We start from the raw sequence: 16821 nt of genomic DNA on the forward strand, positions 1-16821 counted from the left end.
TTAGAAATCATACAATGGTAAGTTAAGGGAACCACAGAAACACCAAAACCAAATTTAACTTAGAGGTACTTGAATGGAAAACGTCCTGAAATATCAAGATCTTAACTATTAAAACTATTTTTTCTTCCTCTTATTAGTTCAGTGTTGGCCTCTGTCACAAGCAATTGGTGCAACACATACTGGATGGGCCAGTGGTCAGTATTGTTACACCAGTTTTTAATTGTTGAATGTTCTGGTACAGATTTTTTGCAACAACATTGATGCTTAATCTAATTTTTGGAAGGAGAAATGTCAGGCTGCCTTTTCCATCAGCTCACACAGTCTATTTAGTTTTCCTAGGTTGTTTGGAAGCTTGATGGGGTTTAATTGAAAATGTCAGAAGGGAACATTTTAATTTGACTGCATTTGATATTGTGGCTAATGCATCCGGCAATCCATTGTAATTCAAAGCACTCTTCACACTCCACAACTGGCATTGCTATTATTTTAAAAGGTGAGAACTTTCATTGTTAATCTACATGGGGTGCTTGGAGTTGTTTATACCCTACTATTTTTTTATATTTATGTTCTACACTTCTACAAGGGCAACATCCAAAGTGTATTTTCTGCCTTAAGAAAGTTCCCACCTCGATCTTCAGGTTCCAAAAGATCAACAAATGTTTTAGATCTCTGGAAAGGCTTATTTTTTTTTTATTGTTGGGCCAAAAAGAGGGAGAAAACCAAACCAAATGAACAAAAACTAAAAAACCCACAAACATAAGCATACACACACAACCCTCTCCCCCCAACCTAAAAAAACCCACAAAACATTACATGCTAGGATGAGCAAATATAACTCTTTATTAGAAAGTTCACACAGGATGTGAGAAAGTAAAGGCTAAGAGGTTAAGTCCCAGTTTCCAGTTCTCATTTATACAGTTGTATAAAGATGTGCCACAAAAGACTGAAGGAATTGCAACCCAATTTCCATAATTCTTTATTCTTAGAGAGTTGTCCTGGAATAGGGGTTCATGGTCCATGTATGGTTTTTATAATATTTCCCATCTTCACATGAACATTGGGAATCCCTATTGTCAGATACAAAAGAGCACAATGAAACTAAAAGCTTACACTTTTCTATCTTATAGGATTTGATACAGGAGACATATTGGAAATGCATATTTGGTCAAGTTTGAGGAAAGATTTTGCTCCAGTTCAAGTCCTTCTGTGCTTTTAATTTTAATTTATTGCTCCCAGACTAAGGGCCTGAAACTGTCACAGCTCTAGTCCTTTTAGTGACAACCAACGGTATCCATCCCCTCCTCGCCAATGCAATCAGATTATTTTTACATAGATATAGCAAACTTACAACACAGAACCAAGAGAGGGTCATGTTTTTTCCCTGGGAAGCATTCTGCCCTTGACAATTTTGACTCTCCCTATGGTATTTCAGGAAAATGCCTCTTTTTTTTGAGAATCCTAAAGAGGATTATTGCTGCAATCAGTAGCTTGGGATTTCCAGATAAAGACGATTTTTTGCCTACCTATTTTTTGGTAGGTTTCTTTTGGCAGCTTGAAACATGCAAGGCTTTTTGCTAGAGAAAATATGTAATGGTAAGGAGATTAGACAAATATGAAGTTCATTGAAAGTGGACATAAATCATAGCATCAGTTCTGTGTTTATTCAGCTCAGAGTGCTTTAATAGCTGAAGCGTACATTGATATGAAGTCACTTTCATTTAGAGACGTTTGCAACACATTGGCATTAGCTAGCAAGTCTTAATTAGGAAAAAAAAAAGAGAAAGAAGGATGACCCAGAGTAACTGATCTTTTGAAATGTTTGACCTATTTTCTTATCTCACGGCTGTGTTTAGCTTAGTGTTGAATTACCAAGTTTGCACCATTGAGTTGTGACTGCTCTGTAATTTAGTTTCCCTAAACAACTCAGTATCTACCTGAAACATTCAAAGTATGATGAAAAGGGGAGACTCCAAAGAGTCCTGTTCAGTGGCTGGAATCATGGTCCAGTTTCCTCTGTTCTCAATGGAGAATAAGACCTGTGTCCTTCAGTGCTCCAGACACTTAATCATGGAATCCTGTAATGGTTTAGGTTGGAAAGAACCTTAAAGATCACCTGGTTCCAGCTCACCTTCCATGGACACCTTCCATTAGGCACGGTTTTTCATGTATTTCCTCATCCTCTACATTAACACACTGTAGAGTGCTGCTCACTGCATTATTACTATAATGTTCTGATAAGTGTTAAAATTTTAGCAAATTTTGAACTCAAAGCAAAGTTTACAAAACCTGGCCAGTAGTAACAAGTGAAAAAAAATAGGAATTCCTTCTCAGTCTCTAACAAAACATAAACATTTTTAATAGATATTGTCAAAAAACCCTTAAACTCCCATGATCCAAGTCCAAATATTACATACATCCCAATGTAGCCATACCAGAAAAGGGCAAGGGTGCCATAATATTAGTTATATAACAGTAAACTTGATATCTTTATCACTAAGAAGAAGAATACAAGATTTTAGTCTATATCCACAGTAAGATTCCCTTAAACATTGGAGGGGGAGAGCTGAGATATAGGAGGATAAGGCAGGTTAGCTAACATAAAAAAAAAAAAAAAAAAGAAAGAAAGACAGATTATTGTAGTTTATTAAATGAGTTGGGGTACTTTAAAATAAATACTCATTGCTCCACATTTTCAGGAAATCTAAAAGGAAATTGGGAAATTCATACTTTAATAAAATTTTCTGTTCAGTCCACTACAGAATATGAGTCTATTTCATTTTTACTAATATTAATAGAAACTTTTTTTCTTATCTTTTTAAAAATCTTTTTTTTTCTTATCTTTTTAAAAATCAAGGAGTTCTCAAAATCTACACAAACACATAAAATATTTCTGTTGGCCTAACTTTATCAAACAGCAAAACCAAAGAAAAGAATAAACCTTGTAACCAGATAAAATCCATACAATTCTTCCTGTAAATTAAATACTTTTCTTTATTAAATTTTACAATACAAACTAATTTTCATTGATGGATATGTGTTATTACGTGAAAATACCAAGTTAATTTGTATTAAGTCTTTCCTCTGTGACACAAAATTTAGCAGCATGTACTGTAGCATTTCTAGAAATAACATATAGATAGCACAAATATATTAGGAAAGCAAAGAAAAAAAAAGTGATCTTGAAAACAGCATTTTTGTGCTTTTTTCTTGTTTTTTTTTTAAGAAGGCAAGTCAATATGTTTGATAAAGAATATTTCTTAAAGAGAAATGCATCCCTTTTTTGATAACTGTGATACAGAAAATCTGAATCTAGGAAGCTTTTTTTTTTCATTCATATCTGTGAGGGAGTAGTTAAAATACTGTCCTATTCCTCTGTGCTCCCCACCACACACAGATCTGAATTGGTGAGGCCAAGATAACATCTAAAAAATCTGAAACAATTAATTGTAATTTTGTTTGAGGCCACTCTATGTTTTCAAGCTGTTCTATCTGATAGGAATAACAGGTTGCGTAGGTTACCATCCATTTTCTCTTCTAAATTAGCATGATTCATCCAAGAAATTTGCAGCAACTATATCACAGCTTGCCCTAGTCAGTACACAGCTCAGGCTACAGTAGATTACTGCTGATCTGACCCAAACCTCACGTTTCATTTGGAAAAGAGCTCTCCACTTCCTTGGACATCAGTTAAGATTATGCTCCCTCAGTTTGCTCAGGAGCTGTGTAGCACATCAATCAGCTTTACAATGGAATATTGAGGTGGAAAAATAATATAGGACTGAGAAGGGAACATGCTTGCTTCTGAGAACTGGCACCTGAACAATGGTAAAAAAATTTAACTTGATGAAGAAAGAAGTCTTTTGGTGGTCAGTTCACAAAGATGAAATGTATTGGTACTCCTGAGGTATTGGCACTTTCATTCAAACTGTAAAGGATCTGAAGACCAATTTGTCTTATTGATGTAATGACAATGATCATCACACCAGCTTTCACATTCACTTTCAGGATGTTTAGTGCCAGATGGGAAATGTGAGTACTCCTCTGAAGGGGTCTGTGTTGCCAGTTGCAATAGTCAAGCTCAAAAACAGCCTCAAGAGCAAAAAAAACTGGTGCTATGTGCACAGGAGTATAATTTCACTAATGGGATATTACAAAGTATTTCTCATGAAATGGTCATTCCATCATCTGAGTTCATTTACTGCTGTGAAACTGTTGAAGGTCCTTGGAATAATTGTGTATGCCACCCTCCCCCAACCCTGGAAAGATGGGAATTTGTGCATGTGTGCTGGGAGTGAGGGAGATGCCTGCAGAGAATATAATCATAGGAACCCAGGGACCAACCAAAGTTGGAAGTGATTAGACAAACCTGGGGTTTAACAGTTTCATCCTTTTCTGTATATCTTTCAGATTTGTTCCAGTATCAGACAGAGCAGCAATGCATTTATCTCAATCCCCAGTGCTATATACCATTGCCAACATTATCTCTACATCCTTTGATAATTCGTCATCTACTGTCCCTGGGAAATCTGATCCCTGATTTTAGACAAACCTCTGCTCCCTTCACTTGTAAATACCAACCTCAGCCTAAGAAGAAATCTCCTGCTTTGCAGTCCATGTGTCTCTAATTCATGGCTAGCATTATGAAGATTATAATGATTTTTCTTTTATCTCTGCTCAGCTAATACACTAGTGATTGAGGAGAAAACAGAATATTTTAGTTGAGATCCTCTATGTTGTTTGACACTCTGTGGTTGCTTCTATTTTTCATTCAGCTTCAGATTCTTGGGGAGAACTAAACCCAGTGCAGCCTTTGATCTTTTTGACTGGTTTCCTCAGTGGATGAAGCAGCCTTATAAAAAGGGCACAAGCCCTTTTTAGATGATAACATGCTGTACATTTTCTATCTCATTCAGCACCAGGGTGTTTGCAAAAAACTCACCATCAGTATTCCAGCCTGTTTTTATGTGGGTCTCTATTATCTACAAAAAACACTTCCTGATCTGCTTTCTCAGAAGGTCCATATTAATTTGCTATGATCATTTCATTTTCTACGCTTTCCTTCACCTCGCATTAGTTTCTGCTGAGGCAAGCAAACTGTATGTGCTATTCTTTTTCTGCAAGCAAAAAAGGTCTTTTTTGTCCCTTACTGTGACACATGTTCTTTTTCATTTTTTTTTCCTTTCCTTTTCTTTTTCATTGTGCTTTTAAATTTCATACCTTAGTATTTTAATATTCTTATCAGATTCTTTAATTTAACAAGGTCCTGGTTGTTCCATGCAGATTGTCTGGCCTAAAGTCTTACCACTTGCTCTGAGCAGTGTAATTCTGCTTTCCTCATTATGTACTTTTGTGTTAGGCAATACAGTTTCATTCTATGCCCTTGAATTTGTAAGGAAAATATTTATTAGAAGAGGTGTTTCTGCTCTCCCAGGTTCACTCTTCATCTCAAGACACCATGTGTCTTCCATCCTATTACTCTTCATGACATTTTTTCTGGTACCACCCTCTCAAGAAATGTATTTGAAAAGTTAAGTAGCTCTATGAAAAAAAAATTAACCAGACAATTATCCCATTTTCATTGCATGGCAAATCTGTAGATGCATATTATGACGATGTTACATTTTTATCTTGGTATTTCATTGGATGAGCAACATATTCAGATATTAATTTTTCTCTATTTTAAATTTTGCATATTGCTTATGAAGAGTATATTTAAGTAAATTATTTTTATTCAGAATAATCAGAAATAATAATCTAAGCCCATGTTTACACTCAAAAGGCTGGCTCAAGCCACAATATTCATGAGAACTGTCTACTAGCTGATTTCACTAATCTTTTGAAAAAAAATTGAAATCTCCTTAAGTACTTGGTCATCCTCTCTATGTATATCTGGGAACCTGTTTCTCCCTTCTATCAAGAACGTCCTGGTTTTCCCTCAAATACCATAAAGACTTTAAAAAGTAAGTAGAAACTGAAAATGTGGGAGAAAGAGTACTTTTTTCTTCAATATAAATAAAAGTACTCATTTTTTGTTATTAAATTATGTTTCATAGGTAATCTTGCATTGACATTTGTTCAAACACTTTTTGAAATGAAAAATATTACTTGCTTCAACCTCCTCAAAGAAAAACAGTAAGTTCACAGCTTTTTCTTTTGCCACCACAAAACAACAACAACAATGGAAAAAATCGATGAATCCAGCCCTTTTCTGTGAAAGGTTTCAGTTTCGATGAATCACCTTTTTCTGATGAAAAAGTATTTCGTTGAAAAATTCGCACCCCACTCTGTTTACTGTAGTGGCTTAGTTCTGGATGAATGCTTCCAGCAATCAGGATGGCAGAGGAGAATATAATCTGCAGGGCTATTGACTACTTGTTGAAGGCCAAAGAGAAGTTAACAATAAAACCTGCTGCAATGTACATTTAAGCCAGTTCGAGCAGAGAGAGGCTTATCACAGCCCTCAAGTGGATGGGAGGCTTCTATTTAGCTCACCTGGCAGGTCTGCTGCAGACCCCTTTTTGAAAGGGCTGCTTGCACTTAAAGCCTGGAAGATCCATCCTATTTCATGCAGGATGCTTAGTTTCATCATCCATGTAAGCCCATGGGAGAGGGGGTGTTGAAACCAGTGCTGCAGATGTGCTTGTAGCTCTGAAGAGACCAGACCACATCACATCAAATTCAGCTGAAGAAATACTTAGTTTTAAGACCTGATATTTGGTTCAGAACTAAAGTCTATCCGTGAAGCACAAGACTGTGAAAACTTAGTGTGCTTCATTTATTCTTCCCTGAAAACTATCTGGCAAGGCAAGTTTTAATAAATAAACAAACAAGCAGATAAACAAATAAATGCATTTTTGAATGCTAGCATGTTAAAAAAACCCCATAGCTGAGGAAGATAAAACCAGTACAAAACATTCAGGCATTTAAATTGAACCTTTAGTATAGAATAATATTAGAATAAAATCTTTTCCTTAAAAAAAAAAAAAATAATCCAGAGTAGCAAAAGAAATCCCAAATTATTAAAAGCAGAGTGACCACCCAATAACCATTCAGTGTGGCAACAGACACAGACACAAAAACTTCCTTTTGTTGCTCACTTAGCACTGCCATTTAGTCCCACTCACAAAAGCCCATTTTAGAAGAATGGACATAGTTCATCATGAAAAGAAAGACGAAAGGCTAAAGAAAGGAGAAAGTCAGTGGTAGTTATTATTTATCATTACAGCCCCCTAATCCACTAAGCATCTTTTCTACTAAGCTCATTTTAAGACTTTCTCTCGCTCCATCTTCCCCGCTGGAAACACCTCAGAGAAACAAGTACAGGAAAAAAAAAGGTGGGAAAGAAAAATAGAACAATTACATGAACCAGACAAAATTACTAGAATAGCCAAAAATAGACATGAGGATTTCAGAGTGTCCCATTTTTACTAGTGATGCAGTCAATTGTATACTAATCTGAGTCACTGTGGATGTCCTTGGTAAAGAGAGTACATTAGATACATAAAAGCCTTTTCTTGTTTTGTTTCATGTTCCTGTCTGAAGAAAGTTCTGCAGGGGACATCTGCCTATGATTCATCATATTTTTAGCTGCCGTCTCTTACATCTGAGAGAAGCTACAACTAAAGTCTGTCTCCTGTAGACTGCATTAGCAGCCAAGGTGGCAACGGGGCTTCCTGGTTTAGAAGGTGAACACAAAGTCACTTTCAGACATGTAAATAAAATAATTTAGAACAATAATGAAGAAAAATGGTATTGTTTACATAGGTCACAATGGGCCTCAGAGGCTAGCACAGCCTAGTCAAATTTAGTTTGAGTATTAACACTTTAAATCCTTGCACAGAGGTTTTTGGGTATGAGCATTCTCTTCTTTTTTTTACATTTTCCCTGTGGCATGATCTGCCTTTCCTTTAGCTTCTGACAGACCAACCATCACTGACAATGGAGTATCAGAAACTCCCTGAGTTTATGTTGTGAAGGATTACATCAGCTGTAAGTAAACATTGTCTCCAAGTCAACAGCTCACCCTGTGCATACTTAAACCTTTACTTGCAAGCTCCTTGTCTTAGGAGCATGCCTTCTAGCAGCCACTTAGCACACAGAACATCTCTAGCTCCTACAGTGACATTTTTGAAGGAACACAGTGGTGACAGAGGTATCACAAGCATTAGGTTGAACAATCAAACAGCTGCTGACACCTCACCAACCCTCTGCTTACATTTTTTCATCTGGTCTTTGATATGAAACATATAAAAATGGATGGAGTGCCTGAATCACTTCAGTCATTCACAGATTATCTATTGTGGAGGATTTGATGAAATAACTGCACTTTATTTTCTTTGGAACCTGAATCTGAATGCATGGTAACCAACCTACAGTCTGGGTTACCATGAGTAATTTAGCCTAGCATTTAAATTATACAATTATGGCATTGTTATTCCCAACCTGAAAAGTTAAGAAAATTTTCTGACAGAAAATCTTGAAAACTGGATACCTGAAAGGAATTGCTCCATCCATAAACACCTTCTTGTTTGTGATACTATAATTTGCTGTTCCTTTTAAATTAATTTTATATTTAATAATTTACCCCAAAATGCATGATATATACACTTTGGCTTGAAACCATAAAATTTGTTCATTGATTGATGAGTTACTGAGGAATTGTTGCCTACCTCCTTTCTAAAAAAAATATTTAAGACACAAAAATATTAATGTGTTCACCTAACACTGGAATCTGGGACATTTAACGTTTTGTGCAATATGATTTATTTTGTAATACTATTTTCTTTGTCTCAGAAGTCTTGGAGAGAGTTTTTCAATCCCTTCTGTTTCCACTAAGTACTTCTATAATGTAAATAATAGTAAATAGATTTAGGTTTTTTTCCTCCTGTCAAAAAAATCTAATTTAGGACTCTTCCATGACACTTACCACTGGGATACCTGACAAGTTGTCCAGTTGCTTTTGAAATTCTTGACAAAGAATCCTACTTTAACCCAGAATAAAACTATTCTGACTTCTATTAATGTCATTGAAAAGTGGGGATGATCACACCAAAATAGAATTAGGTATAATATACCCAGAAGTCATATTTTCTATTCCAAATAGGAGGAATTTCTTTTACATGTGATAAAAGATAGAAAATACTGGAAATGCATTCCCCTTCTATTTATCAGCTCAAAGATCCTTCCTAAATTCACAGAAAGGAAAAATATGTTTTTTCTGGAGTTGGAGGAATTCAGGTTCCTATTTTAGTGTCCGTAAAGTTCTATTTTAATTACGGGAAAATAATGTGAGAGAGATTGGTAATAGGCAAAACTTTGAGACCTTTTGTTCTTTAGTGCAGGGAAGGAAACCTCATTAGACAGGATTTTCTTAGTTAGCAGGGCTTCAGGGTTAATGAGCTGTGAGTGATAATATATAGTAGTAATCCCTCATGACTGTTACAAGTTGTATTTTATAAACTTCTTAATCTCAGTAGTGAAAGAGATGTGGGGTATGGGAAGGAGAATAAACTAATTTTCAGGGCTCAGGGAAATTCCAGTCATTTTACTGCCTGTGTGGAAGTTACTTGGGGAAAAAAAACCCTACAGATGCCACATGGGCAAAGGATAGAATTATTACCTTTACAGTTAAATAAGTGACCCCAGAATTGATAGGTCAGGTTGTTTCCTGAACAGCCTTTCTAGGTTGAGAAAGCTAGCTACACGTGGCAAGGAGAAATCCAAGAGAATCTCTTTGATGAAGAGCAAATAGAAACCAGTCATTTAATAGGTCATTTATAGGTAATTTGGGGATAAGGGTCAGAAACACTAATAAAAACCAAAAAAAAATTCCATCTTTTTTAAAAAAAGTAAAAAGTAAAAATAATAGATATGCAATTCTTACTACAAACTCACCTGGAAGGAGCCTGAAAGGTGGAGGTGATGCCCAGCAGACTGTTAGCACATAGTGGCAGCTAGGGACATCAAAATTATGCTCAGAAAGGTTGTCATTCTGCTAAACCACCTCCAAACAGCACATACCTTCAGCCAGCAAGACTCAGAACTGTGCTTTCCATACCTACCTGGAAGGTTCTTTTTTCTTTTGATGGTGTCAGTGAATTTCCCTGTACTGGGTCAGCTTTCTTTTCTTAAAACACTCTGCTGGAAATATTACTGACTTTTATCCAGGAGAAGAAATGTAAAAAACCCAGTACTTTAAGAAGGAGTGAAAAACCCTGTCTCCCCTACCAATGAAAAATCCATCCACTTTCTTCAGTCAAAGGATGAGGGCATCAGTTAAATTAAGGAAATCAGTATCCCACTTCAGTGCTGGTTGCCAGCAAAAATCTTGGGACACATTATGTTATTGTTTTTTTCTGGGGCTTGAGGCAGGAAAATGTACTTCAGTCTGCCTGTATAATAAGCTTTATATTGCCCAAGAGAAAAATTTAGATCAATTTGAAGTACAAATATTTTGATGAAAAATATTTATTTTATTTGTTTTTACCCCAGAGTTTATTAAGCTTTTAATCTAAAGTAATACTATGCACAAATGTTTACATTTTTCTGCAGTTGCTTATTAACAAGACCCTTCTGGAAGATTTTATAAGTATCAACAGTGGTATTTGAGACCCTTCAGAAATTTTTTTCAGCTGAGGGTAATATTTAAGTTATGATCTACCTCAGGTGCCACTGATTAACCTTTTGAGAGATAGTTGTGTAATAATTTTAACTTTTTAGTGAAATGCTGCAAACGCTAATCCTTGCAGTGCCCATATGAGTACAAAACTGAGTACTAATCTTGAACTGGTGTAAATCCATTGACTACTAACCATTGACTACTACTGGTTGAATTGTTTTGCCTTTCAAAACTGCTTTACAAGATGAAATTAGGGCTTTTGTCATTTACATGCTGAAAGTAAAAATAGCTTTGAAGAAAACAATTCATGGAACATAGTGAGTGGACTTAAAATGGATATTTTACTTCTGAAAATTTGCAATGATTTTTAGGGGAATTGTTCATCAAGGGTTGCACATTCCCTTAAGAGACAAGTTCTTCATCTGTATTTCACCCTTCAGGATGTGCTCTTGAAAAAGCAGCAGATATTTCAAGAAATGCATTTTGATATTTTGTTTAGAAAAAAAAAGAAAAAAGAGAGAGGAAGAAAACATCGCTGGATGTTTCTAATGAAATACCCGTCAAAGTTGACTAAAGACAGGTTCTGAATGTCTAGTTGGCCACAGATTTGGCCATCTCTTATTTTGTTGGCCACAGAGTTTAGCCACCAAGGCTATTAAAAAAAGACTTCCATGGAAGTGGTTTAAGTCTTTTGCTTGTGTGGGGACAATGAGTTAAGTGATTATTGTTTTATTTTGATATTTAATTTGAAAATATTTCATACCAACTGAAAAGGGATGGAAAGAAGAGAATCATTTTGCTTGGTGTAGTTTGGTGGAAATCATAAGATTTATCCTATATTAAAGTGCAAATGACAATGCAGCAACAATAGGTAGAATACTTGTTATTTTTAGATATAAATATGTATAAGTTTTTGTGTATGTATATATATAAATATATATATATTACAAAGTAATTTGCTGCTTCTTTTAAATAAGAGCCTGGAATGTGAAATAGTTTTTTTTATGATTTGAACCAGTTTAAGATTTTAAGATTTTAATTTGTATATGGCAAATCATTTTACAAGAGGAAGCAACAGCATGGCCATATTAACAGTAAATTAAGCACTTCCCTAAATTCTCTAAGTGTAATAGATCAGCTTCTCATTGGCATTGTTAGACTCTGAATTAAGGCTGTGGCAAGAACAATTACTTTCATGGCGTCCTATTCAAGTAAACAATGTAAGCAAGAGGTTCTGTATAGATTGGAGCATATGTTTTAAGTTAAAGACATGCTGAAATGTTGTCCTGAACACGGATGTTTCCCCAAAGTAAGGCTATGGGCTAGCTGCCCAGTTTGCAATATAACATGAAGAGCGAGAGTAAAGCCATACAGAGGAACAGTGCAAGGAAAAAAACAGTCTGGGAAATGTAAAACATACAGGGACAGTGAGGTACCATTGTTTGCAAAAAAAGATTGAAACACCTTGGAACAAAACTCTTGAAATAAATTTAGAAATAAAGTGTAATATTACCACAGAGTCATATTGTCAGTAGCAAGAGTGTTGGAGAGGGGGTGAAAAAAAGGAGAAAGAGAGAAAAGATCCGAGTGGTAATATTTTAAAGGGTAACCAATGCTCACTAGCAGCTGCAGTAAGACATTAAGTAATAGAGCACACTAATGTTAACAGCTCTCTTGGTAAGAGTGGTAAATGAAATAAACCTCAGCATTCGGTGTATCATTAATCTATAGTGAATAATGGCACTGGTAGTGTAAGGAGATTAAAAAGGGCATTGTAAACATTTGTGGCTGTATAATATACAAATTAAAAATGTGTGAACGCTTGCAGCTGCATAATCTACAAATTAAAAAGTGTAATAGCGTAGCATTAATTACTGGCTGATCAATTCGCCCATAATTGCTGGCATGTAGATGAACAATTACAGGTCCGAAATGTTATTTGAGAAAGAGACATTGACCTTGGAACCATAAGAAATGATAATATGTTATAAGGTAATACAGGCTTGTGTCAAAGTCCTCTATCAGTGTATGCTCTTGCAGGCTAGTTTGCTAGCAGCTCTAATCATACTTTTCCCCATATGTAATTGTGACTGAACTAAACCATTTTCTGCCTGAGTAACAGAAATTTCTGATTGCTTTATGTATTTCCTGTTGTCACTGTACTTGATGCTTACGTGCATGGGACAGATTTGATGGTCTTGTGGGGGGGGGCTGTGACACAGGTGGACAAGAACAGAGCAAGGTGGATTTGTGCAGAGCATTTGACACAGGTGGACTTGTGCAGAGCATTTGGGGCTGCCCTTGAGGACATCCTTGTCTGTAAGCAGGAGAGAAGAGATTTGACAGCTAGACCCCTGGGTGAAGGAGATGTTGCCTTGAAGGTCACACTCAAAGGTGATAGTCAGTCGTTCAAATGTCCAAGTGCAGAGCTGTGGTGAGTGGTGTCCCTCAGAGGTTGGTATTGGGACCAGAGCAGTTAAACACCTTTGTCAGTGACATGCACGTGGAGAGAAGGTGGATTTTTGGATATCTAATGACAAGCCTCTGATCTGTTTAAGACAGAGGGGATCAACCATCACCACCAGAGGCTATAGGCCTGGCTTTGAGTCCAGTAAGAGGCAAATCCTGAGAGGTGGGATGGTGTTTTTTATCATGACAATGTCCTCCCTTACACAACTCAATTGAAAACTCCTTTTGCTTCCCTCCAGGAAAGATCTTGAAGTTTTTTATCCCTTCTGATAGGGCATAACTGACTCAACTGCACTGACACATAATGAAGCTGTCACATCTTAAAAGCTGTCCAAACCCAGCAAAGACTCTCAGAGAACCCCCAGACTCATTTCTGGGGCCTTCTACCAGAGGTACCTGGACATTCCCACCAAACCATTTCAATGCATCAGACTTCGTATTTGGGGGCCTTTCACCTGACTGATCAAGACAACAACCACCATTTCAAAAGTCATCACTTCAGCCAACAAATATCTAAATTGCAACAATCAAGTCTCATTGTGAGACCCATGGGTGGTAATATGTTTATAGTCTTCCTTCTCTTTCTTTCTTTCTTTCTTTCTTTCTTTCTTTCTTTCTTTCTTTCTTTCTTTCTCTCTTTCTCTCTTTCTCTCTTTCTCTCTTTCTCTCTTTCTCTCTTTCTCTCTCTTTCTCTTTCTCTCTTTCTCTCTTTCTCTCTTTTTCTTTTCCTTCCTTCCTTCCTTCCTTCCTTCCTTCCTTCCTTCCTTCCTTCCTTCCTTCCTTCCTTCCTTCCGCCACTTCCTTCCGCCACTTCCTTCCGCCACTTCCTTCCTTCCTTCCGCCACTTCTGCCACTTCCACCACTTCCTTCCGCCACTTCCTCCCTTCCTTCCTTTCTACCTTCCCTTCTTTTCCCTTACACAATTTCTCAGGTAATATCTTCACACTTTCATACCTCTGTTTTACTATCAATAATAATAGTCAGTATGCTTACATACCTGATTTCCAATGCAACCAAACTGCCCTAAAACAAAACCCACATAGATATAATTACAACACCAACCCTCAGTGTTGTTTCACTCTCATCTGCCCCAAGAGATCTATTAATAAGAACATGGGTTACCCTTGCCTTCAGGGGCAGGTCATTACAAGATCAGCCCTGAGGAGGGAATGAACCTAAAAAAGCTGCAACAGGTAAGAAACCTTGAAAGTAAAGGTAGGAGGAGAGAGCTCTGTTTAAAAGAGCCTTGGGTAGGAGATTGGAGGTATGGCTAACCAAAGACCAAAGATGGAAAGCAATAAAAAGAAGACTAATCTTGAAAAGGGAGAAGAGATAATTAAATCTTTTCATGTGTAGGCACTAGTTATATCATCCTTAATTACATACTGCTTTTCTACTAGAGGCAAAACCCACAGTGGTTTGTAGATGGATGCTATTGCATAATTAAGAGCAGACAAATCTGACATATCCTTGCTTTAGTTGCAACAGTAATAACTTTTCTAATGTAATGCATAAAATTTATATACAACATTTAGGCCATGATTCTGCACATTATGTCCTCTTGCTAATTACTTAAATAACTCCACTCATTTTAATGTTACTTCCTTCTACTTAAAACCAATCCTATGTTCATGTAGAATGTTGCATTAGCCTTCATCCCAGTCCAGAGACATTCTTAATTCTGTTCACTTGCCCACATTTAAATCTTCCAGTATCTCCCTATATGTAAACTTGTTTGATTATACAGTTCACCCCCATCTACGTAATTTCATTATTATTTTTTCATTCATTACATCAGGTAAAACTCAGAGTCTGTGCAAGAGAAGAACATCAACAGGTTATTGACATTTTCTCAAAAGAAAACTTAGTAGTAGGTTCACAGAACAACCCTGACTAAGAAAAAGTCCTCTCACAACTGAAAGCCTATGACCTCAATGCTCTGCTCCATGGACTGGCTCTCCAAAGAATACAAAATCAAATTCAAGATCTTAAACCTGATAGTCACTGCTCTCCATGGCTCCTGCACAACTTATCTGAGAAATTACATCTTCCTGTGCAGCACTGACTGTCCATAACAAAAAACAGTAACTCTGACCCTGGGACTGAGACCTGAAAGTGCTGAGGGTGTGTGTGCAGAGTCCCAAAACACATCACTGAGCCCAAAAAATGCAACTTTTCCAACAAAAGTATAAAGGAAGAAAATCAAAAACTCCCTCAGACTCTCTGGCTGTAATCAGTTTAGTTGTCTTCTCTTTGGCAGAGATAATCTGTGAAGTGTCCGAGACCCTGGAATGAGACTGAAACTTGTAGAATTTCACATTCTGTGTAGTTTTTCCACCAAGGATTTTAATATGAGACTGAAACTTGTAAAATTTCACATTCTGTGTATTTTATCCACCAAGGATTTTAATCTCTTTAAATTAAGTTGCTTCTCAGAACCCCCATTTTAAGAGGAGATGGTCATTCACTGGAAATGCCAATTCATCTCATTAAGTGGAGGGAAGCTTTGTGGCTTTGCTGGAAACCATGTCTCATCTCACTTTCTTGCACGTGTTCTCTGTGTGCTGTTGGTGGACACTGATGCCATGGACCCCAGGGCTGTGCATGTGAAAATCCTTAGATATCATTAGGGCCATTTTAATATATTTCACATTTATTTTTACATCTTGAATTGGCCTGTGATTCCACACTGCATTCACAGTCATTAAATATCATGCATCTTAAGCTTGTGATACATTATTTCTTGCCTTTTTTCTTTTTTGAAATATTTGGCTGATAATGGCATGTACTTTTGGGGGAAAATATTTTCCACAGAATGAAGCAAAAAAGTAAAAGAGCATTTCAGACTTTTTATTTATAAATTGTTTTAGAGTTTGTTTGTTTTTTGTTCCTGAGAAAACTTGGAAAATTTTTTTTTTTTTTCATAGAAGAAAAAAATTCAAAAGAAAAATTGGTTATTGTACAATAATAATAAAATAATAGGAAAAAACAGCCTAAAATATGTGGATAAAAATGGATATTTAAAAGAAAATACTTTTAATTTATATTTTCAATTGCAGTTGATTCTATCAGAAGGTAGAATTTTTTGGTTGTTTTTTTCTTTTCTGCTACCTATAGGTTCATTTCCTTGCTCTTTACATCTTTTGCAGGAATAATTCTTTGAAGGCCTTTCAGAAGTCCAGACTGGATCAAATCTGTATGTTCAAGTTGAAACAAAGTAATAAGTAACCTTGGGTTACACATGAATGTCAGAAAACCTAAAGTCAAAGGAGACAAAATATGAAATATAACCAGACCTTTTGACCACTGGTGGTGACTTTTAAATGATTCAGGTTTTGGACAGTCAGTTTGATATACAGTGTACAACCATGTGTTCACGAAATACAAAAGGTCCACTCACTGAAAAACTGTCCCTCCTGCCCCTAAATGTACATCAAATAATATTGTGTTGTATGCATGGTTATCTTTAAATATGCAAAAGACTGATATATATATATATATATATATATATATATATATATATATATGTATATATACATACATGTATGTATATATACATGTCTAAGTGTATATATGCATAATATGCATACTCATATAAAGAGCTAAGAAGAGACTCAAGTGCAACAAACTGCTTTTTCAGAGATCCTGGCCTCTTATCTTGCATGATAAGCAATTATAATTGCTTTATTAATAATCAGGATTTTTTGGTGGTTATCTTTGTTGAATGTTACAAT

This window comes from Haemorhous mexicanus, chromosome Z, assembly GCF_027477595.1.
Source record: "Haemorhous mexicanus isolate bHaeMex1 chromosome Z, bHaeMex1.pri, whole genome shotgun sequence".
In the NCBI taxonomy this organism is placed as follows: Eukaryota; Metazoa; Chordata; class Aves; order Passeriformes; family Fringillidae; genus Haemorhous; species Haemorhous mexicanus.